This window comes from Ambystoma mexicanum, chromosome 8 (genome assembly GCF_040938575.1).
Source record: "Ambystoma mexicanum isolate Mex_15411 chromosome 8, UKY_AmexF1_1, whole genome shotgun sequence".
Lineage (NCBI taxonomy): Eukaryota > Metazoa > Chordata > Amphibia > Caudata > Ambystomatidae > Ambystoma > Ambystoma mexicanum.
The window spans coordinates 1,376,504,260-1,376,518,528 of NC_090929.1; the positions used below are offsets into that span (position 1 = coordinate 1,376,504,260).

The 14,269-nt window shown below is 43.1% G+C and overlaps 1 protein-coding gene across 1 annotated transcript in view; it reads left to right on the top strand.

The window, feature by feature from the left end:
- Positions 1-14,269, top strand: part of LOC138473016 (disintegrin and metalloproteinase domain-containing protein 12-like) — a 2,040,250-nt gene that overhangs the window by 1,185,656 nt on the left and 840,325 nt on the right. The gene's annotated exons all lie outside the window — the stretch shown is intronic.

The window sequence follows — 14,269 nt, forward strand, 5'->3', positions numbered from 1 at the left end:
TCTGCGGACGGCCCGGCCGACCCCGGCAGAATTTCCCCCCGACAGGAACATATCTACATATAAAACATATAATAATTAGTACATAATTGGCTACCTCTTATCTGTAGGGCACACCTTGAACCTACTCTGAATACGCATAGTACTGATTATAGCAGACAAAATAACAGTGTATTGGTCTATGCAACATTGTTTGTTAGGTTTCCCCTCAAACCCATTGATTGATTGGCATACTATCCTAACCTTGGACTTTCGTCTCTTTAGCATCACGTATGTAAAACACAACTTAGGTGTAACGCTCACCTGATTCTCGCAGAGGCGCCGGTCTTGACTGGGCGACTACCGTATCTTCAAAGGTGATGTGTAGCACCCGGTTGGCTCTTTGGGCTGGACCTCTGTGCACTGTATGCCTGACGTGTAGAGTAAGATGTCTGCAGATAGAAAATATGGGGTTAATGAACTGGGGTTATTGGGGTGTCCCTATCTCTTTCCTCTTCTCCTCTCCTGTAGACCCCCAAAGGTTAACCCTCTCACCTTTGGTAAGTGAATGCTGAGCTCTCCATCTGCCTCGGGGCAGGGTGCTGTAACCAGTTTCTTCACTGGATAGGTAGCGCAGGCCTCTTGACTTCAGAGGACTGCTGTCCGTCGTTTACTGCACGAACGGTAAGTTTCGAGTCATTCAAATGTCTTTAAAGTCTTTAGTAATGATGTCTCTTGTTTTGCAGGGTTCCGGCGATGGCGGATGACGGGCTGAAGTGAGTTGAAGATGGAGCCCGTGTGATGAATAGAAGCGCCTGGAAGCACGTAAGTAAGCGCTTGTTGCCTGCTTCACTATGCGCTCTAACTGTCTTTTTATTTTGCAGGTACGAGTTCGGAGCGGCTGCAGGGTGCCGGAATACCCACTGGATTAGATGTGGAAAGGAGTAATGGCACGTGAGTATTAAAGTTCCCCAATGTCTTTAAACGCACCTTGTTTTGTCTTTCAGATGCGGGATGCAGCGCCGAAGGCCTCCGGAGCGTACGAAGAGTAGGTAAGCCTTTGCCTTTCAGATGCCGGAATGCTAACCTGTTCTTTCTTGTCTTTATAGGTGTTGCTGAAGACTGGATTCAGGATTGTAAGCCTTTGCCTTTCAGATGCCGGAATGCTAACCTGTTCTTTCTTGTCTTTATAGGTGTTGCTGAAGACTGGATTCAGGATGGTAAGCCTTTGCCTTTCAGATGCCGGAATGCTAACCTGTTCTTTCTTGTCTTTATAGGTGTTGCTGAAGACTGGATTCAGGATGGTAAGCCTTTTTCCTTAGGCCCAGGACCGGATGCAGAAGACACGATGAGCGTTCTGCTGCAGAGGTTGCAGAATAACACAAAGCAAGATTCATCCACCGGGTGTGGTTTAAATAGCCTCCTGTAGTGCTTAGGTGTCTCCTTCCACAGCCACGCCTAAGTAAGAAAAGAGTTCCTGGTAAGAAAAGAGTTCCTGCCTTCCAGAAGAGTTCCAGTGTTCTGAATCTAGGGAGTGGCTCCAGCCCCACCCAACAGGAAAAGTAGTTCCAAACAGAAGAGGATCAGAGGCTCAACTGGCAGGCAAGTAAGCAGCATGGTCTGCTGAAGGTAAGTCCACCCAAGCATTATGAGCCTGGCGCTTCCAGCGCTGGGACTGGGCATATTTATGAGCCTGGTGCCACTGGCGCCAGGACTGGGTCCAAAAGTTCCCAATTGGGCCTGGTTGGCACTCGGAACCTGGGTTATGGATCTGCTTCCAAGGGAGTTGGGAAAACCCTGACCTTTTGGAAGCAGAGATCATGACATTAGGTGTTTGAATCCTGTTAGATCACTCCCAGTTTTCCCAATTAGTCCATCTTCTCTCATAGGTCGGCCACAAGCTAAAGTCTTCCATTTGTAGTTGACCTTGCAACCTGCTCACTGTCCTGAAACATTCAAGGGAGCGTGAGCACACCACTGTCTTCAACTGAGGCTTAATGAATTGCCCTTGTTCTCTTCTTTGAAATCACGTGTTAGCAGACCACAAATTTGTCAATTTCAACCTTCTATTTACTGTTTATTTATTCAATTATGCAGGGTGCAGTTGCTCCTCTTGCCCTCTGGAGCCTTGCTCACGCTATCTCTTATGAACTTTGCACTCTTTTAATTGACCAACAGTTGGCTCCGGCAGATGTTTTATTATAATTCAATCTATGAGGAATGTCCTACATTCAAAGCTTATCCATGTAACTCCCTTTGTGCTCTGTGCTTATTCCTTAAAATAGCATCCTTAATTCTGGGCCAACATTGACTTATTGTTGGTTCTGCACACTGTGCTATTCTTCTGCGCTTCCTGATTCTACAGCCTTGGTCTGTCTCTGAGGTAGCTTGGTTGAATTCGACACAAGCTATCATCCATTTTCCTATCATGGCCGCCCTTGCCACGTTATATATTCCTCTATAGCAAGCCTCTGTATGATTCCTTTTTACCTTACGTTACTACATATTTCAGAGGCGTAGACAGGGTAGGGCCTGAGCGGGCAAGGTCTGTAAGTTACTTCCTCTTCTTTGGATTCATGATTACTTTAACTTTAGCTACATATTTCTGTTGGTGCTTCAGTTACATTGTTACTCTTAAGTATCTTCATATCATTTCAGCATAGGTTCATATATGTTCTTAATGACATCACTCTGCTCTCATCATATTTCACTTAACATTCAATGATGTCCTTAGGTGTGGGCTGACATCCTCCCATGGAGCATCCATCCACACTGTCAGTGCAAGGGTACATTATGTATGGCTGTGTGAGTGCAAAACGTCTCTCATACACTCAATGTGGCATAGGAACAAACAGGAGGTCCCATTTACTGCTCTTCTCTATTCCAGTATGACGGCAGTGAGGGGGTGAGAAACAGTGAGAAATCATCTACCTGCTCATCTACAGGGGTCTCACTCATCACATAACCTTTTGCTCTAGTTCGTCATGGTAGGTCAAATGGTTATCGTCCAGCAACCTAGAAAGCTCTCTGCTGACTCCCAGATGCACTATTACAACTCCCTCCCATTTGTAATCTCAAATATCTGGGGGCAAAATGAAGCATTTGTCAAGGGAAATAAAATCAGGCTTTGACCAATTGATCCATAGTCGTGAAATTGTGTAGACGTAGGTTCAGAGCAGAGTTCCTAATAAACAGCAGGTTGTTCACTGTGTACAAGGAAATTGTCTATGTATAGCTGCCCAAGGCCAATTCCCTGTACACAGGAGGCTGTCTAATCCTGGATTCTAAAGCTGCGATTGCAAGAGGCAATAAAAGAGTTGAGAGTGCGTAACCCTGGCAACTGACATGGTGTATGTAAAATTCAGTCAAACATATCCCTTTCATGTAGACCCTCGTTATTGGATCCCTGTATAGCAGCTGTACACAATACAAGAAGTATTCGGGAATTCTCATTCTAAGATGCATTGAAACTTAAACGCGTGCCTTTTCTGCATCCAAAAAAATCAGCTGCTCCCAGTGGGCAGGAGCGGTTAGGAGCAGAGCTCCACTATTTTTTGAATTAGGTTTTACTGTTCCTATACTTTTATTTTAAAAAGAAAACATTCTGGAATGGCTTAGTTTTAAAATAAAAGTGAAGGAAGAAGTTGAAACTTGCACTTCAGTGCACTGCACGGACCGTTCACTTAAACAGCAAGCGCGTTTGTTTGGGGGTATGGATTGTTCATGGCAGGGGGTGTGGTGATGGGGTTTGTGGAGAGCAGGGGCAGGCCAGTAGGGAACATAGCTCCACTACCTTTTTTTGTCCACTTCGACCATTGCTGAACACAGAGCAGCTACAGCTAGCAGGGATCACAGACCTTCTAACTGTACAATGAAGGGATTTTAGTTGAAGGGAAAGAAACATTTTGGATAGACACAGCCTCTGCTGTGACACATAATATGCAGTTATGATTACGCTCCCATTTGATGCCCATGCCAATCTGCTGAAAAACACACTTTCACTGACACACATCTGTGACACTGCTGTTCACTGTCTCCATATCTTAGCCCCTACCCCTCACAGAGCGTGCCTGCACTACAAACAGTTTACGTCTCTCTCACACACCCCCCTCTATTTGTACTTTTTCTGCTGTTCACACCCACACAAAATCATTGTTGCTCCCAACACACTTCCCCTGGACACGGTCATCCTTGTTCAACATGCATGCATTCCCTGTCAGACGCGTTTCCACGGTGTGGCCTGGAGCGGCATGTGCTACCCCTGGCATATGATTGCCACTCCAGGTGCCACCACATTATCCTGCACTGTGATCATTATGAGTGTGTGCTCGAACTTCCTGCAACCCCAGTCAAAAGAGTCTGGATGTTGGTCACGCCACTGTTCCTTGTTCCACATTCACTATGACCATATTCTTCGAACTCTCTCCTTTCCGCTCACACACTGTAGTCTGCTCTCACAAATTCATGCTACTTACTCACTAACTGTGGTATCACACTATGTCCGATCTCCTCACATCTTTCTGTCCATGTTCTAGTACTGTGCAGTTCACCTGACTCTAGTCCAAACCTTCGGGCAGTTACACTCAGTGGCAAGCAGAGAGCATTGCTAGAGTGTGCTCGCCAAGGCCTCTAGTTCCTGCACAGAGTAATTATTTTCACATAGGAAAAGCTTGTGACTTGTAAACAAGATGGGATCTTCTAATCAGTCACAGACTTGAGACAGGACTGCTCCTAATCCTGTAAGGGAGGTGTCTGTTTGCAGTATGAACTCCTTAGAGAAGTCTACTACCTTTAGGATCAGGTTCTGGCACAGGGTTTGTTTTAAGGTGTTACAACATATATCATCCTCTGGCTGGTGTGCCGTGTCAGACGAAAAGGAGACTTTGAATTTAAACAGTCCTAGGGGCAATGAAAAATCTGCTTTCTATTTATCTGGCCTATATACTGGGACAAGGCAATGCCCTTTTGTTCAGTCTAAGGTGAATAGAGAGGTGGCTGCTCCGGGGTTTATGAATTAGGTCATCGATGCATGGCATGTGGTAGGCATCGAAATCAGAAATTGCATTAACTTGATGGAAGTTTATGCAAGAACTCCAGGACAGGTCAGGTTTAGTGACCAACATGATAGGGGAGGACTATGGGCTTGAAGAAGGCTCGATAATATTTGCTTTCAACATTTTATTTACCTCCTCAACTACTATCTGTTTGCGGGCTTCCAGGAGTCAATTGTGTTTTAAATTAACCACTTTGCCCTTAGGTGTTTTAATATTGTGGTAGGTGCCTTTTAGATCTTCGTCTTGTTGAAACTTGTTCGAAGCTGTCTAATTAATTCCTCTAGAGGATAACACTTTGGCATGGGTGGCTGACGGGTTCTCTTTCCACTCTTTTAAGAGATTTACGTGATACAAATGGATCTTCTGTTTCCTGTCCGGTTGGGCTACTGTATAAGTACAGGCTCCCATTTGTTCTAATATTTCATAATGCCCATGCCACTTAAAGACAATCTTGTTTTCTGAGGTGGGTAAGAGGACCAGTACTTTCTTTCCTATAGAAAATGATCTTAAGCTCACCTTCATTTCATAAGTGTATTTTTGCTAACTCTGGGCTTTTTCCATATGAGTTCTGACTAGATCACAAACAAGTCTCATATATTCTCGCATTCTAGTAGCAATTTGCGAGATGGGAATGCGTGCCTCTTTTTGTTCTTCCCAGGTTTCTCTGAGCATGTCCAGGACATCCCTAGGCTCTCTACCATAAAGTAGTTTGAAAGGAGAGACTCCTGTAGAGGCCTGAGGTGTTTTCCTTATTGCAAATAGTGCCCAAGGGATCATTTGGTCCCAGTCTTTCCCGTCCTTATCTACCAATTTCCGTAGGTTTAATTTCAGTGTTTTATTGAAACTTTCCGCAAAGCCATCAGTTTGGAGATGGTATACAGAGGTTCGTAAGGTGGTAATATGGAGCAGCTCTTTGACTTGCGCCATAAGCTTGCTCATAAAATTTGAACCTTGATCGGTTAGTATTTCTTTGGGAAAGTAGACCCTAGAATAATATGTTGAGGTGTTTAAGGATTTGTTATGTGGTGTTGTTTCGCATCGGGAAGGCTTCGGGTATCTGGTTGCATAGGCAACAATCACCGGGACATATTTGCTGCCTAATCAGGATGTTTCCAAAGGTCCAATAATGTCCATCCTGATCTTTGAAAAGGGGATTTCTATGATTGGTAAGGGATTCAGAGCGGCAGGTAGTGGGATGGGCGTGCTGGTTTTTTGACAAATATCACACGTCTGAACAAAGGTTTTGATGTCAGCGTGGAAACCTGACTGATAAAACTTCCCACTGATATGTGCTTGGGTTTTAGATTACCCTTAGTCCCCCCCGGTAAGATGGGAGTGTGCAATCTCCAGTACAACATTGCGGTGAGTCTTGGGGATTACTAGCTGTGTCTTCACTAAGCCATCTGTAGATGTTTCTCTTCTATATAACAGCCCCTGTTTTAGGAACAAAGAGGGGCTTCCTTTCTCTATACCTTCTCCTTCCAGAATAGCCTGTAAAAAAGCTTAAGCGAGAACTGGATCATTTCACTGGGTGAGGGCCAGGTCGGGATAGGTGGTAGGCTCTTCTCCTTTCCTTTCTTCGATGTTAACCGGTTTATCAGCTTCCCCAAAGCCTAATGTTCCTCTTTCTATTTTGTCTGGTTCACTTTCTTTACACTGAGGAAATAGAGCCCATTCCAAAATGCCTTGTGCAATATGATCCCTATGACGTACTTCAAATGGGATTTGGCCATGATTCTGTAAGAGAACCTTTACGTCTCCCCGGAAGTAGGGATCGATGCCTGCTAACACGTCTATACCGAACTTCCACACTAGGCCAGATATTGGAGCCAACCTTATGTAACACCCCGGTGGGGTCTCAAAACCAAATCAGTAGAAATCATTCCTCTTTTCCCATGGGGGATAACAGCCTGTCTACTTCTACAGATATCGAAAACTAACAACTCCTTCATGGCAATAGAGGGATTAGAAGCCTTATGACTGAGTTTTTTAAATTGTAGGGTTCCCCAATTAGTTTCAATTGAGCCACATCCCACATTGGACACCATATGTAAGGAAGGCATGGCATCAAAGTAAGACAGGCACAATTGACCACATTTCAAGGGTGTTTATTTATTTAATTATTTAAAGTGGGTGTGATAAACGCCTAATCTAAACCTAAATATAAGATGGGAGCAAGCTAAGACCATCAAATAATAATAATACAGTCCTTGTGGAGTCTAGTCAAATATAAAAGGGCCAATACTAAAAAACCTATTGCCAATCTTTACCGCTATGCTAAGAAAGAGTATGTGATAATGTTCACAAGAAAAGAGTGGTCACAAGATAATAGGTCAGGATGTGATGGCCGGGGTCTCCCTTCCCCACATTTTTAGCACGGGACAAAATGGGACTCTCAAGCACAGCACACTCCTGGGCTTCTCCAAGATGAGCTTGCAGTTCCTTTTCTCAGTATCAGGGACTACTTTGCCCAAGTCTCTTCTCATGCAAAGTCTCTTGCTTCAGAGGGCCTGAAAGGCCAAAACAACAAAACAAAAGTTCCTTCTGTTTACCTTTACGTCAGGTGATTACCCTTCACCCTTGGACACCCCTCAGCCGGGCTCCGACCCTGCTCTCAGTCGTCAGCCTCCCTCAGTTGGGGTCAGACCAACCAGAGTGCTTGCTGATTTTAAACCGAGACTACCGAAGGGCAGTCTCATCTCGCTGGGTCACTCTGTTAGCCTGTGGCAAGCGTGAGCTTGTATCATCACAGTTCGCACAGCGTTCCCTCTCCGGGAACAAACGCCAGTTCCACAAACACCAAAGTTCTGCAATGTGTGAAGGACTTTCGATTGTACAAGGGATTTCGATTGACTCTTGTATGACCACTGAACCGCGATTATCGACCCAGCCCTTTAAGATGAGATAGCAATACTTTGAGATAGATGGGGATGCAGAAGATACTCAAACATGAATAATCAGACTAACTCAGGAAGTTGGCAAGGTTCTACTGTTTTAATGTCAATTATCTAAAACAGGGAGTACAATGGGCATCAATGGATGTCTCATAGCATGATCTGGAAACATTTCATAAAAAACATGGTTTATGTAGTAAAAACTTATCATTGCTGACGTCAACCTACGTGGCAAACTACAAAAACCTATTGGAGAAAGTGATTGGTGTAAGGGAACATCTAGGTATACGTGCCATACTTGTCTAAGAGAGTGATAGGGTCTTTAACATCAGGAGGGGAAACTAAGCCCGCTCCTCAAACAGGTCACTATGAACATCATCAAATACACCACTTCCCATTGGTTACACAAACTATAGGGCTCTTTACTACGTGGCCCTCTACAATTGGTTGGCACTCTTACATCCGTCAGTAATTTTCCACATACACAAGCAGCACGAAGGCTGGCCTCCAGGTGCTCGCGGGTTTGTCTTGACCATAGCTTCCCACCCAATTAGCATGTCATCTATCATCACCTCTTGTGGTCTGTAAATTAAGGCTTTGAACTCAGCCTTGGAAATGTTCCTTGCTCTGGAGAATACGAGGGAGTATAGCATGCTCCATCTCCTTGTGTAGGTGTGGTTCGTCACGCTTGTCCATTTTCACCGCTTCTTGTGACTGAAGAGCATGACTTTGAGCTCTGGTGTATTTAAAATATTCTTATTTAATGAACCTTTGACGTCTTCCTTGTTTTCGTGCACGTCTCCTGAACAGGAGTTTGTTCTTTCACAAGTTTGTAGCTTCTGTCTGATCATTCCAGCCCAGAGCAGCCTTGGCCTCTTGGGGCTGGACCAGCCTCGTCCTTCTTTGATTCACCTCTGTAATTCGATTGCTTTTCAACTGCGACAGACTGGAAAAGCCTTCCTTTTTCTGGTCCAGCTCTGCTAAAATGCGTAGTGGAATCGTTCATAGTTCACTCACTCCTATATATATATGTATATATGTTGACGCATGCCGCAATCTATTCACTACATAGCTAGCCTTAACAATACTTTGTCTGCTTGCGTTTCTTTGCATCTGTACACGTGTAAAATGACTTGATATCTTCATTAGTTCTGTAACATAGTCCTCTTCATCTCAATCCCGAAATGTTACTTATCTTTGATATTTGCTTGATGCTTATAGAATATCTACATTCTCTTGTAGCTGCATCTATTCTGGGTGTGTCAGTCTTGCTTCGTTTGACGTCCCCAATCTGCTCCTTTACTCACTTTTCACACTTGTTCTGGTATTTTATTCAAATGGCCATCATACTGTCGTGTATGCAGATCTGGTTTTCTCAATGGGAACCTTGCTTCCAGGATTCTTCTTGGTATTGGTATTTTAACTGGCACTGCACATGTTTCACACTGTGGTTAGCAGCATATAGGCAACATGGGCCGATGCTTGAGATGGCAGTACTTGGCTCCCTCTCTACACTTCCCCCTCTGGGTGATTCATCGACCACTCTCCCATCATCCTTCAGGTCTCGACATCCTTTTCTGAAGAAATGCTTTTTCGGGACCCATATTTTTATTACTCCTTTCAGGCATCCAGCTGATTTCAATTGCTCATCTTTGTTCCAGGTCATACGCATGCACTGTCCACTTGGACTGCAATAGGTCCATTTCACCACATGCTTCTTGTGGTTCTTTAGGTACAGGAATTTCATTCCCTCAGGTGCATGGATGCTGGCTTTCACGTAGTCTCTGATTTCTTCATCTGTTAGCTCTTTGGTCTTCCACCCTGATTCAACATCAATCACGATCTTCATCCCTATGGCTTTCTTTGCAGTCTTCTTGCGTTGTGAGATAGCCAATCTAATTACAGAGAATCCAAGCAAAAGCATCACTATCAGGGCTCCAGGAACTTGAACATATCTGCCATTCATTGTGGAACCCACGAAAAGAGTGGTGCAAACCAACTGTCCTCAGCAATGTCTTCCGCTTCGTCTACCATTTGGACGTGTAGCTTCGTCAGCATCTCTATGGCCTCTGTCAAGGTGCCATTCTTGTCATCATGAGAAGGTATAAACGTGCAACATGATTCTCCAATTTTGGCAAAACACCTCCATCAATAGCTGTGATCATGTCCAGGACATATCTATTCTGAAGAGTCATTAGTCGTATGACTCTTCCTTGATAGCATTGAAACCCTTTATGGTAGCGTTGATTGTCTGCAACAACTTCCATCTGGTTATTTGTAATCACTAAGTATTTGCTGCTGTCTGGATCTTGGCATAAAGATTATTGTGAAAATGGATGAAGTCTTGCTGAACAATCTGTGCTCATATGGAATAGAATCAAAATCCTCTATTGACTTGGTTGAGAATTTATCAGCTCTACAGATCTCTTTTTCCTCAAGTGGGCATCTGCATTTGGAAAGCTACCAATGTTCAAGTCACTTTTAGGAATCACCAACGCTGGAACATGAGCGTTTACTATGGAACATCATCCTCCCCAGTCTTTGGGCAACTTCATATATGCTCTGGATCCACAAGCCCAGTTGTGATCCATGATCACTGCTGTCCCAATGTTCATTCTTGGTACATCAAAGATTCAACGACAATTCTGATTCTCTCCAACTTTTCTCGTGCCATTGTTTCTGAAACACAACTTTGCACTTTCCGGAGGCCCTCCTTTGTATTCGACCCATGTCAGTATTTTAGCAAGTTTCAGCCATAAAGGTTTGCATCCATTCTTTACTAGGTCAAGGAGAAACTGACTAGGGCTGCAAACAATGTTTGGAATCCAGATGGGAGAGAAAACCAAATTTGAAGGGGACATCCCAGCAGAATTCACCATGTGACAAAATGTGCTTTTGTAAAATAGAAAAATGCCTGATTTAAAAGTACAATGTGATTAAGGCCATGTCCTTGCCTAGACCAGTAAGGGTGTATTGGGTAGAATCTAGATAATGTTTTATTTTAACAGACTTGCTTCTGATTCAGAACAAAATAAAATAAAATAAATAATTAAATGCATTAGCTGTACAGGTCCTGCTCAGTTTACATGGACAGTTGTGTGCTGACAACAAGAGTGGGATCCCCTCCAAAAGAAGCCACAAAGTGATTTCTGGGACACATACGTGTTAATTTCTGCCATTGAACATTTTGAATGGCCAAGAGGAAGAATAACACACCCCCATCAGAATTCTGTCTGGGCTTTAGCTTGAGACAATAGATTCTGGGACACCTACGTGTTACTTTGGAAGTGACACTTACCATTCACCCAAACTGGGGAAACTCCATGGGAGCCCTGGGCTAAACTGACATTTGGTGGTAGCCTGGAAAAAAATGGTCCCAGTTGAAGGACAAATTCCAGCCAATTTTGGCTCAAAGGCTATTTAATGAATAAACTTTATAGACTGTTAGTTCTATAACCGGACAATGCAGTAATATAAAAGTTTTATGGTTTAAAGGTAATTTTCGTGGCTTTCAAACAAGATATCGTGGCTGTCCATAGCATTTATGGGACATAAATGCCAGGAGAATGTGAATCATGGGAAAAGTACATATGATGGAACGTTAAAGATTAATGGAAATGTGCCCTATGATGATATGTATATATGCTTAGAATTGTGGGATTTTGGGTGAAGCGGTTAACACTAAAACTGTGAAAAACTATTAGAAGTGCGAAATAATGTTGTACAGACCTGGAAGAGGGAACACCATGCTCTGTATGAAATATACAATCTGCCTATGTATTTTGTAAAAATGCCACAACTGTATAAATGTGTGATTTATGTTTAGGTTGATTTTAGGCAAAAATGACTGTGGGATGGCTTTACACCTCATAAAACACAACCCCATAAACTGAGTCCCCTCCTGGAGGAGGCAACCAACATAGGCTAACCTATCCGGTTCTTCGGGGTAGGTCTAGCTTAGTCCTGCCCAACAATAAATCCTGTGAGTCACCCACCTTATAAAAAGGGGAAGCTAACAGAGACAGGGACTCTCTCTTCTGATTTGTCCAGTGCCTGCGCATCCAGACATTCCAGATCCACCATGCAGATTCCAGACTCCATTGCCAGAAAAGGGATAGTTGGTTCAGGCCCTCCTCTCCAGGCAGAACCACCCTTCATAACTAAACCCCATTAAAAAAATCCCACTAACTCAGCGTTGGCACCTTATTGGCAGTATCCTGTGACCAGACCAGCTTTTTGCCCACTACTTGCATGCCAGCTGTACCCTTGCCATCCAGTGACCAGACTTGCCCAGTTGTTTGCTATCAGGAGAGTCTGCCGCCTTGCTGAGATCAGAGCCTTTTGAGTCCAGAACCCAGTTGACTGTCCCAAATCCCAAACTCAAGTGTGGATTGTGAGTATCTCCCCATCCCATAGCACCACATAGCCTATCCCATCTTGATACTTTGTCTGTGTTCCGCTCTCTAAGTAATCCTATCCGTACCTTGGTAACTTGTTTAAAACTGTCATAATTCTCTGTGCATCCTGTCCTTGATTTCTAAGTGTTAGCGCCATTCTTCTACTCATCTCTGTCTTGCATAGATCCTTAGTGATATTTTGAATAATTTAATTAATTTCCACATAAAGAGACACGTGGCGTGAAAGGGGTTAAAGTGGCCACTTAACTTGTTTAATGGGCAGTGCTATCTTCTTGATAATCTAGTTTAAGTAAAACTTGTCCTTTCTTTCCAAACTGATTTTCTCTTTTAACTACTTTATTTTCCCAAAACCGAATCTCTTTCCACCTTGAAAATCTCATCCAATTATTCAGCTAGAGCCACTCTTTCACTTCCCTACTGTCCCTGTGATATGCATCTATCACCCAGCCTAAAAACCGCATTCCGATTCTGTTTATGTCACCCATTTAAAAAATTAAAATGTTTTGACATTTAAAACTGAAAAAATGTAAAATGCAACTTTTCAAAGTGTGATTTGGCTGCAATGTGGTTTTACTTTCAAGTTGCTTTCAAGTTGCTTTCTGAACTGTATGCCCTTTGTTGATACTTTGCCTTGTAGTTACAAGTGATATTATATCCCTGATACTGTGATAGATCATATTTTCCTCTTTGATTCAACTGCATATTAATTTAATTATTTGGCAATTTCCGAGTGTCATTTTATACAATTGCAAAGGGTTTTATTCATTTGTGCTTTGGATATGTTCTTGTAAGAGGTCAACCAAGTGTATTTCATTAATTTACATTGTAATTATCACCCCATTGCTGATTGCTGCCCAATATTCGAACTGTGTGATTTTGTTCAAATTCGTTGAAAATAAAGAAAAAGTATTCTAATGGAGCACTACATCTTAGGCTAATGGCAAGAGTCCTGGTCCAGTGTGATGCCCGATTGGAATCCTTTACAAGTTGCCCATTTGAGATAAGCTGTTCAGTCCATTAATGGACCTCTTGCCCGGCAGAGTGCAATGTGTGATAGACAATGTGCTGTTCTGACATCTATTTGAATAGCTATGACAATTTTAGACTTCCCCATACTATAAGGCAGGAGTTTACACACAAAGCATTCCTCCTTTGAGGTTCCCCTTCCCACATCTTTCATATGCTGATACCATATGTTATTTCCCACATGTGCTGTACTATTCAGATAATCATTCAGCTCATGATCATCCTCCCTAGTACTTTTAGGTCTCCTCCTTTTCTCAAGAGCTTCTATAATCATCTCATGAAGTATGTCAGCATAATTCCTTCTCACTGGGGGAATCATAGGAACATTTGTCAGTGTACTTAGTGTCTTTACATGTGCTACTTGTATAGGAGAAAGCTCCAGAAGCCTCATCCTATTAACATAATATGAAGTTAACAGGGAGTCCCATATAACTTCCAAATGTGACCTCCCCCTAAAAGGAAGCCTAGCTTTATCTATCACAGGACTAGACACCTTCAAATGTACCTCTGGGATAGGGACAACTACATAAGGTCTTGGCTGTCTTGTAGTTGCCACATCTGTACCCTCCTTCTGCATAGGAAGATACACAGGGTCACTTGCTTTATTTGGGTCCACATAGTAGACAGTACGTACTATAAGTGAGAGGAGAATCACAATGGACAAGATACAGGTATAAATGATATACCAGTAGGCCCACATGACGCAGCAATAGCTCCTTGCTCGTCATGGTGGCCTCTCGTTGTTAGCCACATTGTTGTTGCTGTCGATGTTGCCCATTCTCAATCTTTTTTAAGGAAGGAAAAAACAAACTTTATTCGGGCAACATAATAAAATATTGTGGCCACATCTGGATCTCCTCCACAATCTCTTCAAGCAGCTGGCCGATTGTAGGATGATTAA